We start from the raw sequence: 22095 nt of genomic DNA, 5'->3' as shown, positions 1-22095 counted from the left end.
TCATAACAGGAGGTGGACTATCCCTTACCTTCAAATGTATGACCTTATACACTAATGTTCCACTCACCTCCATATGGTCCAATCCTAATTAGAAGTATCAAATACTTCACGTCTAGGCTTTCATAAACTGAACTGGAGTTTGTCTCAACTCTTTATCTTAGCACTCATACACTAAAATAAAGTCTCCCTCATCTCCTCGCATCTAAACCCTCATAAGCTGAATGCAAGCCTCCATCATCTCATTTAAGCCGTCATACACTGAAGTGAAGTCACTTCAGCTCATGGATTACCTCCATATCCATTCGCTCATAGCTTGACGCCTCACTCATCTCCACATCTAACCCCTCATACACTTACTGTGGGCTCTCTAATCTCCACATCTAAGCCCTCACACACTGAAGCAAAGTTTCACTTCTCTCCGCTTCCAGACCCCCATACACTACTCAGGTAGTGGACTCTCCTTCATCTCCAAATGTAGGTTCTTATACACTGATGTCACGTTTACTTACACATAGTTACTTATAAACTGAATACCCATCACTCCACATCTGGGCCAGGCACGGCCCGTGCCGGGCGTTATACTGGGGCGGTGACGTCAGGCAGGGGAGGGTCAGGTTGGGGGGTTGTAAAATGCGGGATATGGACCATTAGAGGCAAGTACCGATAAAAATAAATACAACGAATTTCGTTGCCCACGCTGCATCGCCAAATGTGAGTATCACTCATCTCCTCACCTTTTCCCTCTTGTACTGAAATGAAGACTTGCTCATCTTCACATCTACACCCTCATACACTGAAGGGAAGTCTCACTCATCCCCTTCTCCAAAGCCTCACTGAAGTGCCTGAATCCTAGCCACATCTTAGACCTCATACACAGAAGAGACATCTCACTCATCTCCACGTATTATCCCTTATACACTGTGGCAACATCTCACTGCTCGCTATATCTGGCCCCTCATGCATGGAAGTGGAGTCTCCTGATCTAAACTCTCATACTCTCATCTGCACATCTTAGTCCTTAAAAAATAAAGTGAAGCCTCCCTCATATCCACATGAAGGCTCTCAAACACTGAAATGAAACCGCACATTTCCACATCCAATGAGGCGTCACATCTCCACATCCAAGCATCATACACTGAAATGAGGCGTCACATCTCCACATTCAAGCCTCATATACTGAAATGAAGCTGCACATCTCCACATCCAAACCTCATACACTGAAATGAGGCATCACATCTACACATCCAAGCCTCATACACTGAAATGAAGCCTCACATCTCTACATCCAAGCCTCATACACTGAAATGAAGCCTCACATCTCCACATCAAAGCCTCATACGCTGAAATGTAGCCTCACATCTCCACATCCAAACCTCATACACTGAAATGAAGCCTCACATCTCTACATCCAAGCCTCATACGCTGAAATGATGCATCACACCTCCACGTCCAAGCCTCATATGCTGAAATGTAGCCTCACATCTCCACATCCAAACCTCATACACTGAAATGAAGCCTCACATCTCTACATCCAAGCCTCATACGCTGAAATGATGCATCACATCTCCACATCTAAGCCTCAGACACTGAAATGAGGCATCACATCTCCACATCCAAGCCTCAAACACTGAAATGTGGTGTCACATCTCCACATCCAAGCCTCAAACACTGAAGTTAAGTCTCACTCAGCTCATTTAAGCCATTACAGACTAAAGTCCCACTCATCTCTAATCTAATCCCTCATACACTGAAGTGAAGTCTCACTGATCTCCTCATCTACACCATCATTCACTGAAGCAAAGTCTCACTCATCTCCAAATCCAAACCCTCATACACTGAAGCGCAATGTCACTCATCTCATCTAAACCCTCATATACTGGTCTCACTCATCTATGCCTTTTTAAACTGATTATAATTTTCACTTAGCCCTGCATCTAAGCCCTCATACACGGAAACCTCTGTCATATCCACAACTAATCCCTCATACACTGGAGCCTCTGCCATGTCCACATCTACGCCCTCATACACTGGAGCCTCTGTCATGTCCACATCTAAGCCCTCATACACTGGAGCCTCTGTCATGTCCACATCTAATCCCTCTTACACTGAGGTTGTCTCACTCATCTCCACCTCCAGGGCATCCTACACTGAAGTGAATTCCCACCCATCTCCACTGAAGTGAAGAGTCTCATATCTTCATATCTAGGACCTCATACACTAAAATAAAGTCTCACTCATCTTCACATCTAACCCCTCATACTCTGCAGTATCACTGATATCCATATCTTGTCCCTCATTTACTGAAGTCAAGGCTCACGCATCTCCGCATTTAATCCCACATATACTGAAGTAAAGTCTCACTCATCTCAGCATCTAATCCCTCATATTCTGAAGTAAAGTCTCACTCATTTCAGCATCTAATCCCTCCTATACTGAAGTAAAGTCTCACTCATCTCATCCCACAGACACTGATGTGGTCTCACTCATCTCCACATCAATCAATCACAATAGCTTTATTCGACTGTTAGGAATTTACAATCATAAAAGCACAAAGAAAAAAGTGTACATGGCTTCCAATCAAAAGTGAATTACTGAACAGCAGCAGTATTATAAGGCAAACACGTTCATAAGTGAAATACATACAGAAAATATTTTAAAAACAGTTAAAAAGCAATTAAAATTCATCTGTATTAGTTAGACTTTTCCTTAAACGGAGTACTCTCTTTAAAAACATAGCCTCCGTACTACATGTTTGTTATCCAACAGCTGGAGTTTTTAAAAAAGCATGGCGACATTGCCTTAGCCCTGGGTTTTTAAGAGTGGGATTAACCACCCTTTCCTTAACTCGGAATAAAATTTGCAAAAGAGGGTGGAATGAATGGTAGACTGACATGATTGATTATCACAAGGGCACTATGGGAGCTGCCTCGACCAATCGTTCATTTTAGGCCACGCCACATGTCTGTGAAACATATTAAGCCTACATCTGGCCAATAACATTCTATCATAAGTTACAGGGACAAATGACAGCTATGGCTCCATTCCAAATGTAGTTAAAACAGATTGGTGTTGGTTAAGAGTGGGCTTCAAAAGTTCACCAGACAGTCTGACCTCTTCCAGCATGTGGAGCCCCTCCTTTTAATGTTCTCCTTGAAATCATCTGTAAGGAACTCGGATTGGTAAAATATTCTTGATGCCCTAAATCGTTCATAAAATCGTGAACAAATCTAATCCATGGTAGTTTTAAGGCTTCATCTAATTTAAGACAGTCAGCAAGGATATCCCTGATTAACTGTGTCTGCTCCTTAGACCAGATACTCTGCCACAGCAGTATCGGTTCTATTTTAAATAAATCAGAAATAAAAGAGAGACCCAGTTCTTCATGGGAAACAAAAGATGATGTACTAAGGGGGACAGACAATATAAATCTTAAAAAAGAATTTGTTGCAACTGCGTGGTATTTGCTAGCCACACTCCCCGGCTCCGTACATTGCAGAAGTGATACACTTTGCTTTGTAGATATGTATCAACTCCTCAGGAGGTTTCCGGCCCAATTTCTTAGAAAAGGTTACCAGGGCATTGGATGACCGAATAAACATCAGTTTTTTGGCAATTTTTGTTTGAGCCCATGATTCATTTTGATTGAACAACACACCCAAATACGAAAAGCTCTTAGTTGTGGTTAGCTTCTGTCCCTCTACAAAGATATCTTTCGCTCTCACAGACCCATGGCCACATCTCATTACATATGTCTTAAAATGTTAATACTGAGGCCTAAATCCTTCTAAAATCCGGAAAATCCATTAAGGACCCTTTGGAGAGCAATTTGGGTTCTTGCCAACATAACTGCGTCATCCGTATAAAGGAGTGCCAGGATGGGTTGGCCTGCAACTTGGGGTAGGTCGTGTGTAGTTCTTACTAATGCTTCCCCTAGCCTGTTGGTATACAAATTAAAAAGAAATGGGGCCAGCACACTGCCCTGTCTCACCCCCCTTCTAACAGGAAAGGTAGCTGTACATTCCCCCCCAGTTCCAAAACGCACACTAGGTGACGCCCTACTATAAAGTTTCCTTAGGAAAACAATAATTTGGGGGTCTACTTTCAGATCCTCAAGGACCTCACACAGTCTTCCTTGCTTCACAGAATCAAAAGCTGCGGTTAAGTCTACGAAGAACATGTACAATCTGCTATTTTGTGTCTTGCTATACTTTCCTATAAGCAGGGCCAGGTTTAGGCACTGCTCCTTTGTTCCAAGCCCCTTTTGAAAGCCATATAGTAGATCTGTTAAAATATTGTTTTCTTCTGCCCAATCCTGCAGGCGCTCTAAAATCACGCATCCCACCACTTTCACCGTTGAATCTAATAAGGAGATAGGTCTATAGCAACCCGGATTATGACGATCCCGTTTTTTAAAAATAGGAACTATTATTGACTCATCAGAGAAACGAGGAAAAAAGCGATTGAAGACAGAATCTCCACCCACGCACACAACAGCAAGGAACTCTTCAGCATCATCAAGGAGTTCGCCCAACCCACCAGCGAGTCTACCGACATCCCTCCCTCACAAGACCTCTGCGACAAACTCAGCATCTTTTTCCACCACAAAATCAAGAGCATCTACGACAACTTCGACGAAGACAACCAACACGCTGAACCCTCACCAACCACCCCCGACACCCGGAAACCAGCGATTGATGACTGGACAGCCCTCACCACCGAAGACACACTGAAGACAATGAAGTCAATCCACTCAGGGGCCCCCACGGACCCCTGCCCCCACCACATCTTCAACAGAGCCGCCAACACCATCGCACCCATGCTCCGCCAAACCATCAACCGCTCCCTGGCGACCGCCTCATTCCCCGACGACTGGAAACACGCCGAGGTCAACCCCCTCCTAAAGAAACCCTCAGCGGACCCCACCGACCTCAAAAACTACAGACCCATCTCCCTGCTCCCGTTCCCAGCGAAAGTCATCGAGAAAGCCATCAACAGCCAACTCGCCACATTCATTGAAGAACACAACATCCTCGACTCCTCCCAATCCGGCTTCAGAAAAAACCACAGTACGGAAACCGCCCTCCTTGCCGCAACAGACGACATCCGCACCTTACTGGACAAAGGAGAAACAGTAGCCCTCATCCTCCTCGACCTATCAGCGGCGTTCGACACAGTCTCCCACCACACCCTAATACGCAGACTCTACGATGCAGGAATCCAGGACAAGGCCCTCGACTGGATCTGCTCCTTCCTCTCCAGCAGGACGCAGCGGGTCAGACTCCCCCCTTTCCTCTCGGACCCCACACCTATCACCTGCGGAGTCCCCCAGGGCTCCTCCCTCAGCCCGACGCTCTTCAATGTCTACATGGCTCCACTTGCCCCCATCGTCAGAACCTACGGACTCAACATCGTGTCATATGCAGACGACACCCAGCTCATCCTCTCCCTATCCAACGAGCCCAACACCGCCAGACGCAACTTTCGAGAAGGCATGGAAGCCGTCGCCAAATGGATGAAAAACAGCTGCCTACAACTAAACACCAACAAAACAGAAGTACTCATCATGGGCCCAAACCCCGACGCCTGGAGTGACACCTGGTGGCCCACCGCCCTCGGAAACCCGCCAACCCCCACAGACCACGCACGCAACCTGGGAATCATCCTGGACTCCGAGCTCAAAATGGACCGCCAGATCAACTCTGTCTCATCTTCCTGCTACCACACCCTCCGCCTCCTTCGTAAGACCTTCAAATGGATCCCCCTCGAACACCGAAAGACAGTCACTCACGCCCTGGTCACCAGCAGACTCGACTACGGCGACGCACTCTACGCCGGAATAAACAAAAACCTCATCCGCAAGCTACAGAACATCCAGAACGCCGCCGCAAGACTGGTCCTCAACCTGCCAAAACACTGCCACATCTCCCAGCACCTGCGCACACTCCACTGGCTCCCCGTCGAGGCGAGAATCACCTTTAAGATGCTCACCCACGCACACAAGGCCCTCCACGGCACCGGACCAGCATACCTGAACAGCCGACTCAAATTCCACGCACCCCAAAGGACCCTACGATCAGCCCAGCTTTCCTACGCTGTGATCCCCCGCACCAGAAAGACCAGATCGGGAGGCCGCTCCTTCTCCTTCCTCGCGGCCAAAGCATGGAACGCCCTTCCGCTCCACCTCAGACAGACAACATCGCTCCCCATCTTCGCAAGAAACCTCAAAACCTGGCTCTTCGACAGACCCCCTCCTTGATGGAATGGAACCTGCACCCCCCCAAACCCCCCCCACCCCTAGCGCCTTGAGACCCTTACGGGTGAGTAGTCGCGCTTTAACAAACTCCGGATTGACACTCCCCAGGTCTCCGGTAGTTGAGTTTGACAACTGGCATTAATGACCTGCATTATAATGGGCCCCCATAGCGAAATATTGAATTTAAACAGGTCTACTGGGATGCCGTCAGGACCGGGTGCTTTTCCGGTCTTACTCAAATGTAGAGCTCTATTCACTTCATCTAAAGTGAAATTTAAGTCGATATTAGGATAATTACTCTCTGATTTATCATCAGATACAGTACAGGAAGTGCCAGTGCCATTATATACCTGTGAGAAATACCCAATCCATTTCTCTTCCGAGATAACGATTGCTATTGATGGGCCATCCTGAATGGTTAGGAATGGTGTCTTCAAGGCCTTCCAAAAAGCTGCACTATTTTATTTTATTTTAATTTTATTAAAAGTTTGTATAGCGCTAGCTGGACCCGAAGGTATCAGAGAGCTTCACACCAGGTACAAGAGTGTGCCTTATCGGCGATGGAAGATTGATATCTGGACAACTCAAGGGGATTTCAAATAACAAAATACATACAGATCGTAGTGATTACACGGGTTGGTGGTACTATCTTTCAATACTGAAGCTGTGTGTAGGGCTTCCAATGGTTCATCTCTCAAAGTATTCTTTCTTTCCTTTATTGCCTGTCTATATTCCAATCTTGCAGATCTGATGTTACTCGTTATTCTAGGTTGCCTGTGTAATTCAACTTTCAAAATGAAGTATGCTTGGGTACATCTTGAATTAAACCAACCTGAGTCCTTATGTTTCTTACGGTGTTGTGCTGATAATAATATCCTAAGCGCGTTCGATATTTCAATGTAGGATGCTAAAATACTTGCACTGGGGGCTGACTCATACAGGCAGACCTCAATCACTGACTTTCAATTTACCACAAGAGTTCTAGTCATTGCTACCGGGTCCACCTTTGACCATTTTAGTGTTTAACCATTAGTTTTATCTAGTTCTAATTCGCCCGAATTCTCTCTATCCTGATTATTCCTGGAAGCCTTTTTTAAGGGCAAAGTAACCGCCAAACATAACGGAAAATGGTCGCTCAGGGGATTCTGGTCAACCTCAAAGCAAAGCAATCTAGGAGCATAGTTATGTGAAACTAAAATGTAATCAATCGTAGAAGAAACCCTTCCATTGTAGGTATAGGGCATTATTACTGGGGGCTCCATAAGCTCATTTACAAAACGTAATTTGCTAGTAACTAAAAATTCATTAAACTTCTCTCCCTCCGGGGAATGACAGAAATGAGTAATATAGGTACCTTCTTCAAATACGTGGCCACCTAGTCTATTATCCTCAGCAGGGCACATTGCACAGTTAAAATCACCCATCATTATTATCATTACATCTGCTGAGCTAACATTACAGATCACATTCAGATGCTCACTCAAATCTTTTAAAGCCTGACATAGTTCAACTGAGATAATGTTATTGTAAAAATGTGCCAAAACTACACATTGACCCGTACTTGAAAACACTTTATCTGATCGAAACTGTTCCTCAAAATGCCTGTATTTTTGGTATTTCTAGTTTGTTGGAAATATATATACACAGGCCACCCTTAAGCCTTCCCCCAAGACCCTTCACGGCCGGTGTGTTAAACGTTTTAAAACCATCAATATGGAATGAATCTCTAGGCCAGGTTTCCTGTAGGCCTATTATATCTCTATCTTGAATAAATTTATGCCATGCTGGGTTATCTATTTTTGACTGCAACCCAGCAATATTCCATGAGATAATATCACAAGTGGGAACATTGCTATTCTGTAGAGGTAGGGGTGGAGCAAGCCTACAATTATTAATGTCACCAGAACAGGTCAGATTTAGTGTTTGCTTGGGGGGTTACGGTTTGAATGTGGAAACACCTCATTACCGGAATCTAGACCCCTCACTTGTTCACCCCCTACTCTTTGCTGGTTACTAACATACACACCCTCATACTCCGGGTATCATCAGCATTTTTCAAGAGCCAATGCTCTACATTGCAGCCCCTACCATTCCTTCTCCAGGTCTCAGCCCTCACAAGTTCCAGTGCAGTCTCAATTCTTACCTTGCCATATCTTAGCCCTCATCAACTGATGAGCAGTCTAAGCCCTTCCCTTTCCACTGGCCTCACACACTACAATTCAGCCTGAATCTGACAGTTAATTGTAGAGGCTTCCCAACAGAACTACTGGGCCAGAAGGCATGCTGGGTTGCTGATGCTTACCAGGCCATGGTGGAGGTTGCTCCAGGAGCGATGCAGAGAAGTGGCCTACTGCCGGACACTGCTATTTTTAAAGATACAATGTATGCTGGGTGATGCACCTGAAAATAGTGCTGAACGCAAGCTTGGTTAGGTTAGCATCATTGGACAGCCCATACTCTCAGTCATTCAGTTTTCACCGACCTCTCACACTGCAGTACAGTTGTTGTCCTTCCATCCCTTTCCCTAGCCTCTCAAGCTGCAGTCCAGTCATTCCATTTTGACTGGTCACTCACTCTGCTTTCTCAGTCATTCCTTCCTAGTGATTCCATTTTGACTGGCCACTCACTCTACTTTCTCAGTCATTCCTTCCTAGTCATTCCATTTTGACTGGCCACTCACTCTGCATTCCCCAGTCATTCCATTTTGACTGGCCACTCACTCTGCATTCCCCAGTCATTCTATTTTGACTGGCCACTCACTCTGCATTCCCCAGTCATTTCATTTTGACTGGCCACTCCCTCTGCATTCCCCAGTCATTCCATTTTGACTGGCCACTCACTCTGCATTCTCCATTTTGACTCTCCACTCTTCTCTGAGACCAGAAGTGTGCTTCCACTGTTCTCCTTGCGCATGTTAATGCCTCAACCTGGCTTTCCCTGGCAGGGGCAGGAGGGGAATTAGTAGCCCCCTCCTCTTAGACCTGAGGGCGAATCTCCCTCTACCAGCAAGATGTATTTCTTACAGGAATCTTCCTCCTTCTCCCAGTTACGCCCCCCCCCCTCCAGCACCCCCTCCTGCTCTTGCGCGTACATCAAATATATGGAGAGAAAAGCACACATAACAAGTCCCATTCTACTCGTTCCAGCTGAATTATGGGCCCCAGGGTCCTCTTTCTTTCCCAGCAGAAGCTTCGTCTGCTTCTTCTTCTACCTCCCTCCCACCACCCGCTCCACTCCCTCAACCTGACAAACGCTGCGCCTCTTCACTCCCCCCCCGCCAACCCATGCGCGGGCTGCCACCAGCAGGCACCGGCCAAGGTCCTCCTGGTTTTGAGCATGGGCCTTCGCTTAGTAAGGATAGTTATTTAATGTCATGATATAATTCACCTATACTGTGCATGTTGATCAAAGAGATTTAATGGTGCTACAGAGAACCAAACACAAGTCTGCTGCAGATCACAGTTTTGAAAAATAGGATGCGGAAAACATTTGGCCAAAGGTACTGCAGTGGCTACCTAGACAGGAAGAGGGTTCTAATGGAGCTTGACAGTTTCACTACTAACATAACAACATCCTGGACAATGGGCAATCATTTAACCCACATTGCAAACAAACACTTTAGGCAAGACCTCTGGCCCTATCTATTAATATTCATAACCAGTCCATGTATTCATTGTTAATAAAATAACACCAATTGAAAACACCAACAGAGCCCAAATTAAACTACTGATGTCATAGGTCATACACCCACCCAGCGCCAATCGGTTTTAGAGCTAGAGCATAACGGTACTGAGCCTTAGAAACACTACTTGCAGGATATGCAATATATAAAATACATCTGATGTAAAATAACTACTTCAGCAGAAGTTAAGGATGCCAAATCCAATTGGCCACCACAAACTAAAACACAGACCTACCTTGTCTCAGTAACTTGCAGGCAGAAGTCGATGTTCATCTTTGTAAGTACATTTTTTTAGTAGGATCACCTACCTGAGCAAAGTAAAACACTTAGTTTCAGAAGACGATTTCAGAGAAACAGTGCAAGACTTAGGTCATTAGTTAGCGTTTCGTGGATGCGGGGCTTTCCCCAAAAACATTGGATGTCCACCCACCCACTTAAAGTGCTTGTGCGCCCCAAACATTATTACAATGGATGACAGGACAGTCACAATTGTGGACAGATGGCCTGCATTTGATAATTCTAGAAAAGGCCCTTTGTCCGCTCCCACCTTTATGAAGGCAATGCTCTGCTCACTGCCTCTCAAACATCACTTTAGAACCACAGAAAAGCACCCCACACAAATCTCAAGGTTTGACTGTTCGACCACTTTCCACCGAAGGCCTGCATTTCCTTTAAAATCAGTAGCATTACTTTCAAGGCCACCATGAGCAGCCCTCCATCAAATCTCGCCAAAACAATTGACCTCTTATGTTCCCCGCAGCACACCGAGAACCAGAACAGACTGAAGACGATGTGGTGTAAGTAGGATGAACCCAAGAGACAAGCTGCCTTCATCACACAGGATCTGGAACAACATTCTCAATGACATCAGAATTGTGCCAAAGCGTCTGCAGTTCGGGAAGAAACTGACTTGTCATCTTTTCAAACAATCACAGTGGAGTTACCTGTTGTCTGCGACCTGTAAAAGTATTTTCCCCTGGGCTCCCACCATGATTTAACACTTCTAGCTGCATCCTGGCTAGTTCCACACTACACCAACAACATTACGTAGCTGAATACATATACACATACAAGCTTGCTTACTTCTGCTAGTTGAAGAGTGTGGACCAAAGTTCCCCCTCAACTAATTTATGTTGTAAGCCAGCAGAACTTTACGACCAATGATGGTGAGTCATTCTCATTGGCGGATTGGGATTTACATCTCCTTACTTCCTCCAAAGCATTTTTAATGCAGTTCATCCTATAAACATTTCATCCCATGCTTCTGTTAAAGTAGTTATCATCCCCCAGGGTGACTTTCTGCCCTGACCCACGATTTTCCTTGAAAATCATGATTCTGCTGCTGTTGAAGGAGTTTAGAGCCGCAGTTGGCCCTCCATGGCTTGGCTCCTTGGCTTGCTATGTTTGTGATATAACTCAGCATCCATAAAGATCAATGTCTAGCACCTAGAAGAGCTATAATCTTCTTCTGCTTGTAGGGCTCAACAGCTGGAAGCACATAAGGGGTATTGGGACTTGCATCCTTCCAAACACGATTGCTTTAAAAGAAAGACGACTGGCTACCCAAAAGTATCAGGCGGTGTGTCACAGGAGCCCCCTACTTATGCCGCTTATGTGGGGGATGCCGCTGGGTGCCACGGGCAGGCGGAATGGGTCCTTCTAAACATTAATTCGTTGCTTATGGTCCTCTTCTGTTTATAGGTAAGCGCGTTGGGGCGGGCGGGGGGGGTGGAAGTGGACAATTGACAGAATAATTAAAAATAAATAAATAAATAAATCCTATTCTGTCTTCTGTCGGCACCTCCTGCTCACCGCGCTTACCTGCACCGACCGCCTCTGGGTCTGGGACAGCACGTTCATAAAGCACAGTGTTAGCAATACATGAGAGAGGGTGTGGGAGGCAGACAGACATGCACAGCAAAATAAAGTTGGAAAGAAAAATTATGAAATCACAAAAACGGGAAAACAGAGAGGAACAACTAAAAAGAGTAAACATGAGAGAAGGATAAGAACGACAAAGTAAGAATGAATTACAAAATATGGTTATATAGAAGGAGGATATAAAGAGTGGTAAGAGACAGGAAGGATCATAGGAAAGAAGGGAAGGTAAAAGGAACTAAGGAAGGAAAGGTGCCAGAAGGGTGAGAGGACAGATGAAAGAGCAGTAGGATCGATAGATGATAGGGTCAATGAGTGGAAGGATGAGAAATGGAAAAAAAGAGGAAAAGTGAAAGGTAACTGGGTGGAAGTATGGATAGACGGATATTTGGACATACTGTGAGGAGTGGTAACGTGAAAGGATAGATGTATATATGGATGGATGAATGAAGAAAGGGTGGCAGTAACAGGTGGATCATGCTTGCTTTCCTCATGTGCTTAGTATGAGTAGAGGCAGATCTTAATTTGAGGCGGTGGTTTCCGGTGCTGACTTGCACTTAATCAACACCAGCAATTCATGAGCACACGTTAAGGGCATATTCATTTCCAGGGAGATTAATTGATTTGCTCAGAATCACAGGATGTTGAGCTAACACCGAGATGCGGACCTGGGGGCATATTACCAAGAATAAGCGAAAATTATCGCTAAGCTTGGTTAGAGGCAATTATTTTATCGCCGTGCTTCGCCTATTTTTATCGCTTAGAAACCTTGCAATTATCAAGGTTTATCTCCTAAGCGATAAAAATCGGCCGAAATGCATGAATATCGCTGTAAAGTCAGCGATATTCATGCATTACTGAGCTAATGCTCTTGGCCATGTTATCCACCTACCATTGGATAACATGGCTAAGAACTGATCTGGGCAGGCGTTAGCTTTTGGGGACAATCACGCTTAGCGCGATTATTTCCAAAAGTAGGTAATAGGAGCTAGCGATGTTAGCGACTGTTTCCAGTCGCTAACATCTTGGCACGCCCACTTTGCATGTCATTAGCGATAAATATCGCTCACATGTAAAGTGGGCCCCAAGATGATCGCTATCTCCTACTAGCTGTCGCTAACTGGCGTTAGCGACAGCTAGGTAATAGCAGGGGCGGCTGGTGACATTTGAAAGTGGTGGGGCGTAAACTAATTTGCATATTGCAGCGAGCGCAGCGAGCGCAGCGAGCGAGCCCGAACCACCTTGCATCCATCCATACATCATTCATGCATCCACCCATCCATCCACCCACCCACCCATCCATCCACCAATTCTGCATCCATCCTGCATCCATCATTCATTCATGCATCCACCCATCCATCCAGCATCCATCATTCATTCATGCATTCACCCATCCATCCTGCATCCATCATTAATTCATGCATCCACCCATCCACCCTGCATCCATCCATCATTCATTCATGCATGCATCCACCCACCCATCCACCCATCCTGCATCCATCATTCATTCATGCACCCATCCATCCACCCACCCATCCTGCATCCATCATTCATTCATGCACCCATCCATCCTGCATCCATCATGCATTCATCCACCCACCCACCCATCCACCCATCCTGCATCCATCATTCATTCATGCACCCATCCATCCACCCTGCATCCATCATTCATTCATCTACCCATCCTGCATCCATCATTCATTCATGCATCCACCCATCCATTCATCCACCCATCATTCATCCTGCATCCATTTATGCATCCACCCATCCACCCATCCTGCATCCATCATTCATGTATTTCTATGACCATATAACTTGCACACAGCTTGTCAGTGTTTAATACCAGTCTCGAACCTTGTACTCCAGCACCAATGATGCATGATTAATATTAATTGTTTTTAAAACATGTATTTATTCGACACCAATTTCACACCTTAGTCGGAACATCATTTTTATTTGTTTTTTAAAATATCTATTTATTTAACACCAAAGTAAGTCATGTATACATTTTTATGGTTCGATAAGAGGCTCGAACCTGGTTTCCCAGCACCAAAGTCGGCCGTGCTATCCGTCAGGGGTTATGTAACCGGGCTATGTATTGACCAGCCAATCCTGCGCCAGGATTGGCTGGGGGGGCACCATGACTCCTCGCCCAGTCGCCCTGTGTAACCCCGGGGGCTGCGGCCCGCCCCCTGGTCCTCTCTCTAAGGGGGAATTCCCAGGAAAACGAACTGCGCATGCGCGGGCATGTTTGTGCCCAAAAATACACTTGCGCAGCTGCAGCAGCCCGATCCTTCACCCCCCCCCCCCCCCTGCGCACTCCGGGAAGGTCGGGTGTTTCCCGGTTTCCCGGCCGGCAGATAGCGCGATTTTTTAAAATAATTGTGTTTGGCTTCTAGTGACGACGTGGTGGGTCCATGGGGCTTAGAGGGGCTACGCCCCTACGCCCCAATGGACGCACCGCGCCTGGGTAATAGGGCGATAAAAATCCCGCTAAAGCGGCGATAAGGCCCTTGATAATATGCCCCCTGGTTCTCCAGCTATGAAGAGGGAACCTTTGGCTATTATGCCACATCCTCTCCCTACTTTCATTGTAAGGGGTTGGTTCTGTTTTGGGCGGTTCTAACAGAAGAAATGGGCTGGTGAAAGCTGTCTCCTGATGAGAGCCCCAGCACTTATGTTTTTTACAAAGTAACCACTAAGTAGAGGTATGGTTCAAGTGGGCACCATTTTAATTTTCTGGCTACTCCCTTGGTGTGTCATACTGACCAATGTCCAGAGCTTCTGTCCGGCATACAAAAGCTCACTAGTGCCCCCAAGCAGAAGCCATTATGAAATCAGGCCGATTTCGACGTACTTCGCTGGTGCGACGGCTCTGGGGAGTTTGGTAATGAGCCGCAGACAATACTGCAGCACAACCCTCTAATCAAACGGACGGATTCAATTAAGCCATGCGCAGGAAGCCCGCGGCCTCATTCTTCCCTTTCTCCACTGCGGCCGCTATTTGCATTTTTTGTGGCTGAGTCGCTCTAATTACGAGTCTGCGAAGCAGGACGGGTCGGATACCTGCAGAACGGAAACCCGGGCACATGCTCGCTTCCGGCTATGGCCTACCCCAGGGGGATGGCTTCAGAGTCGTCCAGCTATGGAGGAAGATGTGGAGGAGTCGGCAGCAGCCTGAAGCTCATATTTAGAGTGCCTTGTGTGCAGTGCTGGATTTGTAAAAGAATAAGTGCGAGGGCCCAAAGTTAGTTCAGAAATTCGTGGCTGGTGGCACCAAATGTCAGTGCTGCAGAACTGCGCACCTCTTTAATCGACTACCAAACACTCCCTGCCCCTTTATATCACTCTTTCAGGTTCTTTTTTCAAACCTGCTTTCATTCTTTGTCATTCTTTTTGCATCTTTTTCTTTTTACGTCTTTCAGCCTTTCCTGTTTTTCTCTCTCTTGCTCTGGGTTAAAGTCTGAAGGGAAAAATAGGTGTCGGTCCCCAGAAATGAGTGCCAATGTGTGTTATATCTCTATTTGTTTATCTTTGTAAACCATTCATATTGGTTATAAGTAAGCTGTTGCTACTTGTCCTAAGTAATTGATACCCCCGACAGAACCAATTTTTCTTTAAAATACGTATACCCAGGTTCTGAGGGACACTGGGTTTCCGCATTACTTTTACTACTACTACCACCTGCAACCACAGCCTCCAATGAAGCACCACTTGTGAGGGCAGCTGTGGTTGCAGATTGTGAGGCAAAGCCACCATCTCTATATGAAATGAAGAGGGTGGCGGGAATGAGGGAAGTAGAGTGCACTGGGAAGGGAAGTGTTCAGCAGTGATGGAGAAATGTCTACAGGGCTGGAGTGGACATTTAGGAGCTCATTGAGAGTCTAGCGAATGGACCACCAGTCTACAAGTGGGACATCAGCTGTGGCCTCTGTGTTACCTGAGAGAACCGTCTGCCTTGCAGATCTCTGTGCTGTGATTGGGGCAGATGGGCAGATGTTGCAGGGGCTCCCCTCACACCACTGCATGTTTGCTGAGCAGGTGCCATGTTTAAAACCCTTATTGCTTAGAGAAAACGAACACTGAAAGCTGGAGTTTGCTTTCTCCAAACAGGGGCGTTTTCTCTTCTGGTGCGGAAGAGTGTCTCCCCACTTGCTGCGAGTGCAGCGGTAAACGCAAATAATAAAATTGTCATTACCAGTTTATTATTCTGTGTGCTGCCAGCCATAGCGAGTGGATGGTGGGGGTGGGGCAAATTCCTGCACATTGGAGGATGACGTTGTAGGTGCTCAGTACGCATGTCAAATTGGCCGGCTGCATACAGGCACACTTCCAAAGCCACCGATCCCAGCGCTGTAAAACAGCTGAGGGATTGCAGGTACAGGCCCTCAGGCTCAAAATGAGTGCTGGGTTAGCCTGTTCCAACCAATCCTGTAGCTGATTGGTTGGATTCATGTTGCACAAGGAGGGAAGTCCTTCCCTTTCCTTCCTTCTCCTCATCACCCCCGGGATTGGTGCTGGGAGAGAAGCATCCGTTTGCAGTGCCCGGCGCCCGAAAGTATTTATGGTGAGTGCCTCACCACTAATTAGTGTTGGTAGCCACCACTGCAAACGAAGAACAATTTGCTTCGATGCACAGGTAGTTTCGTCAATGCATGTGGAGGCCATTCTACGTTTTCCCAACCTATTCATAGCCTGGTGGACACAGGCAAGAAAAATCGGAGACAGTTGTCTAGCCTTCTATAGGGCGAGGAGACCATCTCTGTGCCCTCTTGCTCTTTGGCATATGGGCTGCTAGTTTAGAGGTTTTACTGGAAGAGGCAGCATAGGCTCAACTCATGTAAACATGGTACTTGCTCAACTCTAAACACAGCAGAGGAACATTGAGTTTGGTGGAGTGGCAGCTCTGCAGATTCAACAAAGTGCTCCCACTCCAGCAAACTATACAATGGGCTGTATCTGAGGATACACATTTATGGTAAGGAATGTATCATAAATGTATAAATATAGGGATGCAGTGAGCAATAAGCCTGATGATTCATAGATTCCTTGAGGTTTGTGTCTATGAGGACATATACATTGAGAAATGTATGTGTCTGTGGAAAAGTCCTTTGCTTTAGCAGGAAACAGCAGGAAAACATCTAAGGTGCAGCTAAGGGCAACCCTGAGCAACAGCTCTCCATGCCAGAACACCCAGTCCACAACCTCCCCTACCCAGTGACCGAGACCCCTCGTCCACCTCATACCATCTCCTGTTCTCAGATCGCACTCACTCCCCCACCAACTCCCAATTTTGAGATCTTTCTTGCTCCCTCCTGCAAGGTCCACTTCCCAAAGCTCAAGGCCAACACATCTGTGTTCGCTGTTTCTGGGGCACAGGACACAAGAGTGCTAGCAAATAGCACAACAGCACTCAGAGAACAAGCTCACAGTATTAGCCAGGCCCGGCTCTAGGATTTTTCTTTGGGTGGCCTAAGGATGCATTTGGGTGAGCCAATGCGGGCCCGATTTGTCACTTATATGTCTAGCCAGGCCTGCTTCAGGGTACTCGTTTATCTCTCCTTAGTCTTACAGGGGCCCAGTACTACGCATTATTTTCTTTCCAAATCTCTTTCTAAATGTTATCACCCTAAAAAAGTGTTTATTTTACATGTAATATCCCTTTGATGGAAGAGGAGGTTTCTAAGGTGGGAGTACCAGGCAAGTGACACTTCTCGGGCTCTCCCTCATGACCTCCTCCTCGGATTCCCTCACTGCCACCCTCCCCCATCGCCCCTCATCTCTCGGTAGCCCCCTTCCCCTATTGACCTCCTCCTCGGATTCCCTCACTGCTGCCCTCCACCAGTGCCCCTCATCTCTCCATAGCCCCTGCCCCTATTGACCTCCTCCTCCGATTCCTAAACTGCCACCCTCCACATGCACCACTCACCTCTCCGATGCTCCTCCCCCTCATGACCTCTTCCTCAGATTCCCTCACTGCCACCTTCCACCAGCACCCCTTATCTCTCGTAGCCTCTCTCTTATATGCATTTCATTTGTTGTATAGCGCTATTCATATCAATGTAGGGTACCACAGCACTTTATATCACGCACACATTATACAGAGACAATCAATCATGCACATATGTAAATCAGTCTTCAGCGAATGTCACATAAGCCAATGAGGATTACAAGGTGTAGGAATCGCATGTCATCCATACTGGTGGGCAGTATATTTTAAGAGGGTTTGGTCTGGAGTAGCACAAAGTCAGGATTAAAAGCATACTCCAGTGGTTAGAGGTTGGCTTTACTGATAAAAACATATATCTGCCCAAACAAACTCTTTTTAGCAACATTAGAATAAGCAAAGACTGAGGAAATTCTAACTATATTACAACATAAAAAAGCTAAGTTCTAACTATATAATTCAGGTTTGCATGCTTGATGACAGTTCATAGGTCACTGTCCTATGATAGGATTGTAATTTCTGAACTGCAAGTAACACAAGAATCTCTGTGACACATGCAGTAAACCACTGAGCTATCCGCATAAAATACAGTTGATCTGCATTCTAAAACTACCAACAGACAAAGGATTGCCAGGATCATTAATCGCCAGTTATTTGGACATTTTTATTGTTGTCTTACATGTGGCAGAGCCGGCTTTGATAATGATAAAAACTGTTTAAATAAAGCATACAGGAAGTAGGTGTCTTGCTGGGCCTTCCCTGATGATTTTAAAAAGAAGAACAAATAGCCAGACATTCTCTCACTTGCTCGGTTCCTCATCACAGCCCAATCTGATAACCAGCTGCAGGAACCAGGAAAGGTGAATCCAGAGAAACAAACTTTTTCTCTCCAGCGTGGAATAGAAAAGGAAGTAGCCACACAGCAGAACGGTTAAGGTTAACCGGTGCCAAAGAGAGAATTTGTCCCCTTCGCCATGCCCCTATTTTACCTGCATGAGTGGGTAGGGACACAGCCCACCTTTCTAAAAGGAGATGAGCGATTGGTGTGCCTGTGAGAGAGAGCCCAGGCCCAATCACGCAACTCCCAGAACAGGAAGAAAAACAACGTTCCGAGGGACGTTTTAAATGAAATATGCCATTTACTACTGGCTTTTGTGCCGTCTCTGCCAGGGCCTAGGCTCATGTTTGGGTGGGTCTGGCCCACCAGGCCCACCCGCTAGAACCAGACCTGGTACTAGCTAACAACACTGCAGAACTCAGATGACTAGTGCACCGTTAACAGGTCTACAGAGTTACCTTCCCCACAGTATTTCACTAACCTGAGGGGTAACATGGGTTTCTAGAGGCCTGGGCAACGCAAGTATCCTTCCGCCTAAGAATTTTGCGCCTGGGGCGAACGCCCCTGTAGCTCCACCTACGCTACGCCACTCCCGCTAACCACCAGCGTTCCACGCCTAGAACTCAGCCTAATGTCCATTGGAACCAGATAGCAGCTCACAGCACTCCGATGGCAGCCCAAAATCATAGGGTTCAAACAGTACATCTCAGGGAGCAAAGCTTTCATCTTCTCTGGCTGCTCGGGAGATCATCTCCCACAGTGTCTGGCAAGTAAAGGATTCATCAGCCAAAGATCTCCCTGGAAAACAGAACTGATCGCAGACTCGTTGTCAAGGAATTAGGAGTTCTCTTCCATCACTCTTAGAGATAAGTCCTTCTTCTTACAAACTTTATACAATAAGAGGTTGTCAACATTAATGAATAATGTATCTAATGTCGTTGCACTTGAGGTTATGTGGAAGATATTAATCAAACATTCCCTTAGACCGGGTAGAAGGAAGATGAATCCCAAATTGCTCGACAGCTGCTGAGCAATAGCATTTTTGTCCATGTGCAAATGTTGTAGATAAATCTCTGTTTTCCCTGAGAGTTTATGTAAAATCAGCCTAGTGGAGCTCCTACTGAGCAAAATGGACCTATTATTCGCTGACAATTTGTTTGCAAGAACTCCTGTGAACTCAGTATAAATTAAAACGTTTAGTGCGCGAGACCCCGCAGGAGCGCCATCATGTCCTTGCACCAATCTGCACGAGAAGGCTCCTCGGCCATCGAGACTGTGTGAACATGAATCCGTTATCCTCGGCGGTTCTGTACAAGACGCATCCTTTATTCATGAAGAGTCTTCGCCCAGTGTATCCTTTATTCACCGCGTTTATGGCGGATGAATAATGGATTTCACGGTGATTAATGCCAGAAGCGTCCTTTATTGCACTTGAGTGTCAGGAGGACTCTGGCGGAAGGGTACATTAATCCTTCTTTCTGGACTGGCCTTGTACACGGAATCTTTTATTCCTAGTGTATCCTTGCGCAAAGACACGCGTAACCCTGCCCTATCAACGAATGGTGTCACTTCTATTCATCCCCATCTCTCAATAATACTTGTTCTTTGTATAAGAGCCTACTTTTATTTCCACGTCTTCCACACGTGTTCCTAGCACCAAAGATTTATTTGAGCCGGTGGTTTCCGGTGCTGGACACCAGCACTTAATTGTCAACACCACACTTATGACAGTCTGCCACATGGTGGTGCTGCTCATCTAATTTAGAGATAAGCAGAACAACGATTGTTTATACATTAAAAATGACTAATACCTGCCTCCCCAGACATTCCTTTAACAATGGGAACCAGGAATAATCTGAACTGTCGCACTTGCAGGCGAGTGAGATGGTCAGTAACTGTTTTGGCAGCGATGACAGGGGCGATAGGTGGTGCAAGCTGCAGTGGCGTCTTGGTCAAGGCCCTGGCACTTATTATTTTACAAATCAAGCACTGCCTAGCACCGGCACCCATGATACTCATGTTTTCGACTTTTGATGTTTAAAAGTCTAAGACGCATCTCACTGGATTCGAACTTACAACTAAAGTACACGAAAAAAAAGCAGTGCACACATCAACCCACTGAGCTAACTAATAAGCTGGATAGGTCCTTTATTTCTAGGGAAGAACAGGCATAGTAAATCAATTAGTCTTAGCACCTGGTGCATAATGAACAATCCGTAGCCACCAGGGAATGGTGAGTTCTTTATTCAGTAAATAAAAGGGAATAGTTTGATCTGAGGGGTGTGAGAAGCAGTGTAGTGTGAAGACTTGCAAAGTAGCATGTTAAGCAGATAGAAGAGTGCCAGCCGGAAAATTCATCGACAGAGGAAATATGATAGATCCTTTCCAATTGAATTTAGATTATTTTTGGAACGCTTGTGTTTCACTTTAGTATGTTTCGTTTTATCACTCCTCTCAGCTCTCTTCTTGTTGTTCAACATGACTAAGTCTTCTCCCTCAATGCCCCGAGGACATGCCTAATATTGATATTGTATCTCGGAAACATTATTTTCTATTAACCCCTTGAGTGCTCGTGACGGAACCACTCCGTCACGAGCCACGGACGCGCTGTGCTGGTGACGGAGTGGTTCTATCACTGCGCGGCCACCCTGCCTACGCGGCGTCAATTCTGTGCCTGCGCGGCCGTTTTATTGAGCGGGCCGGTCGTGACGGAACCGCTCCGTCACAAGCACAGCGCGCCCGTGCCTCGTGACGGAGTGGTTCCGTCATGAGCATGGCGGCGCTGCGCGGACCCCCCACCCCCCCAGCGCCGCGGCGGAATTACCGCCGCGGCCAAGGGGTTAAACCACATTCACGAGAGGTTTTCGCTTGTAATACAGTACACACAAGCAATCTATCGATCAATCAAGGAATTGTAGAGTGCACTACTGAGCTGAGGGAGGGTGTGTGGGCAGCTCCAAGGGGGTGATTCGAAGAGACAGGTCTCGAGGTCCTTTCTGAATTGGTGTGGTTGGTCTTGCTGACACTACCTGACACTCCCTGAGCGGAATTCCTCCAAACTGCTCTTAGATTTAACAATCATAAAGAGTCACAGCGAATCAAAGTGATTGATGCAGTATCAAACAATTTATCAAAGTAATGAATTTGGGATCAACCTAATCATTTCATTATTTAAAATAATACACTATGTTCAGTAAACACTAGTATTACACGTTGATTCACTCTAACAGGAATAGCTGATTGAGAGATTTTTAAAGTGCTCATTCACCCATACAGGTATCTTGGCACTGAGGAACTGGCAATGGGAGAACAAAGAACCAAAAATAAGGAAGACCTAAAAAAAGATCAGATTTTTGAAGCTTTTCAGAAAGATGGGAAGTAATAGTTTTTTTAACTGCATGGGCAAGTTATTCCAAAGTAGGGTGCCAAGACAGTGCAGAGAACGACCACCCCAGGGAGAAAAATCTACACAGGGAAGAGAAACAAGAAGCTGGGCA

The 22095-nt window shown here is 46.2% G+C and overlaps 1 protein-coding gene across 1 annotated transcript in view; it reads right to left on the bottom strand.

Annotated features, from left to right (window-relative positions):
• Positions 1-22095, bottom strand: part of CHRM2 (cholinergic receptor muscarinic 2) — a 645462-nt gene that overhangs the window by 208187 nt on the left and 415180 nt on the right. The window lies entirely within an intron of this gene.

Source organism: Lissotriton helveticus, chromosome 1_1 (genome assembly GCF_964261635.1).
Source record: "Lissotriton helveticus chromosome 1_1, aLisHel1.1, whole genome shotgun sequence".
Classification (NCBI taxonomy): Eukaryota; Metazoa; Chordata; class Amphibia; order Caudata; family Salamandridae; genus Lissotriton; species Lissotriton helveticus.
Note: the sequence above shows the minus strand (reverse complement) of the source record. Positions and strands in the feature narration are given on the sequence as shown.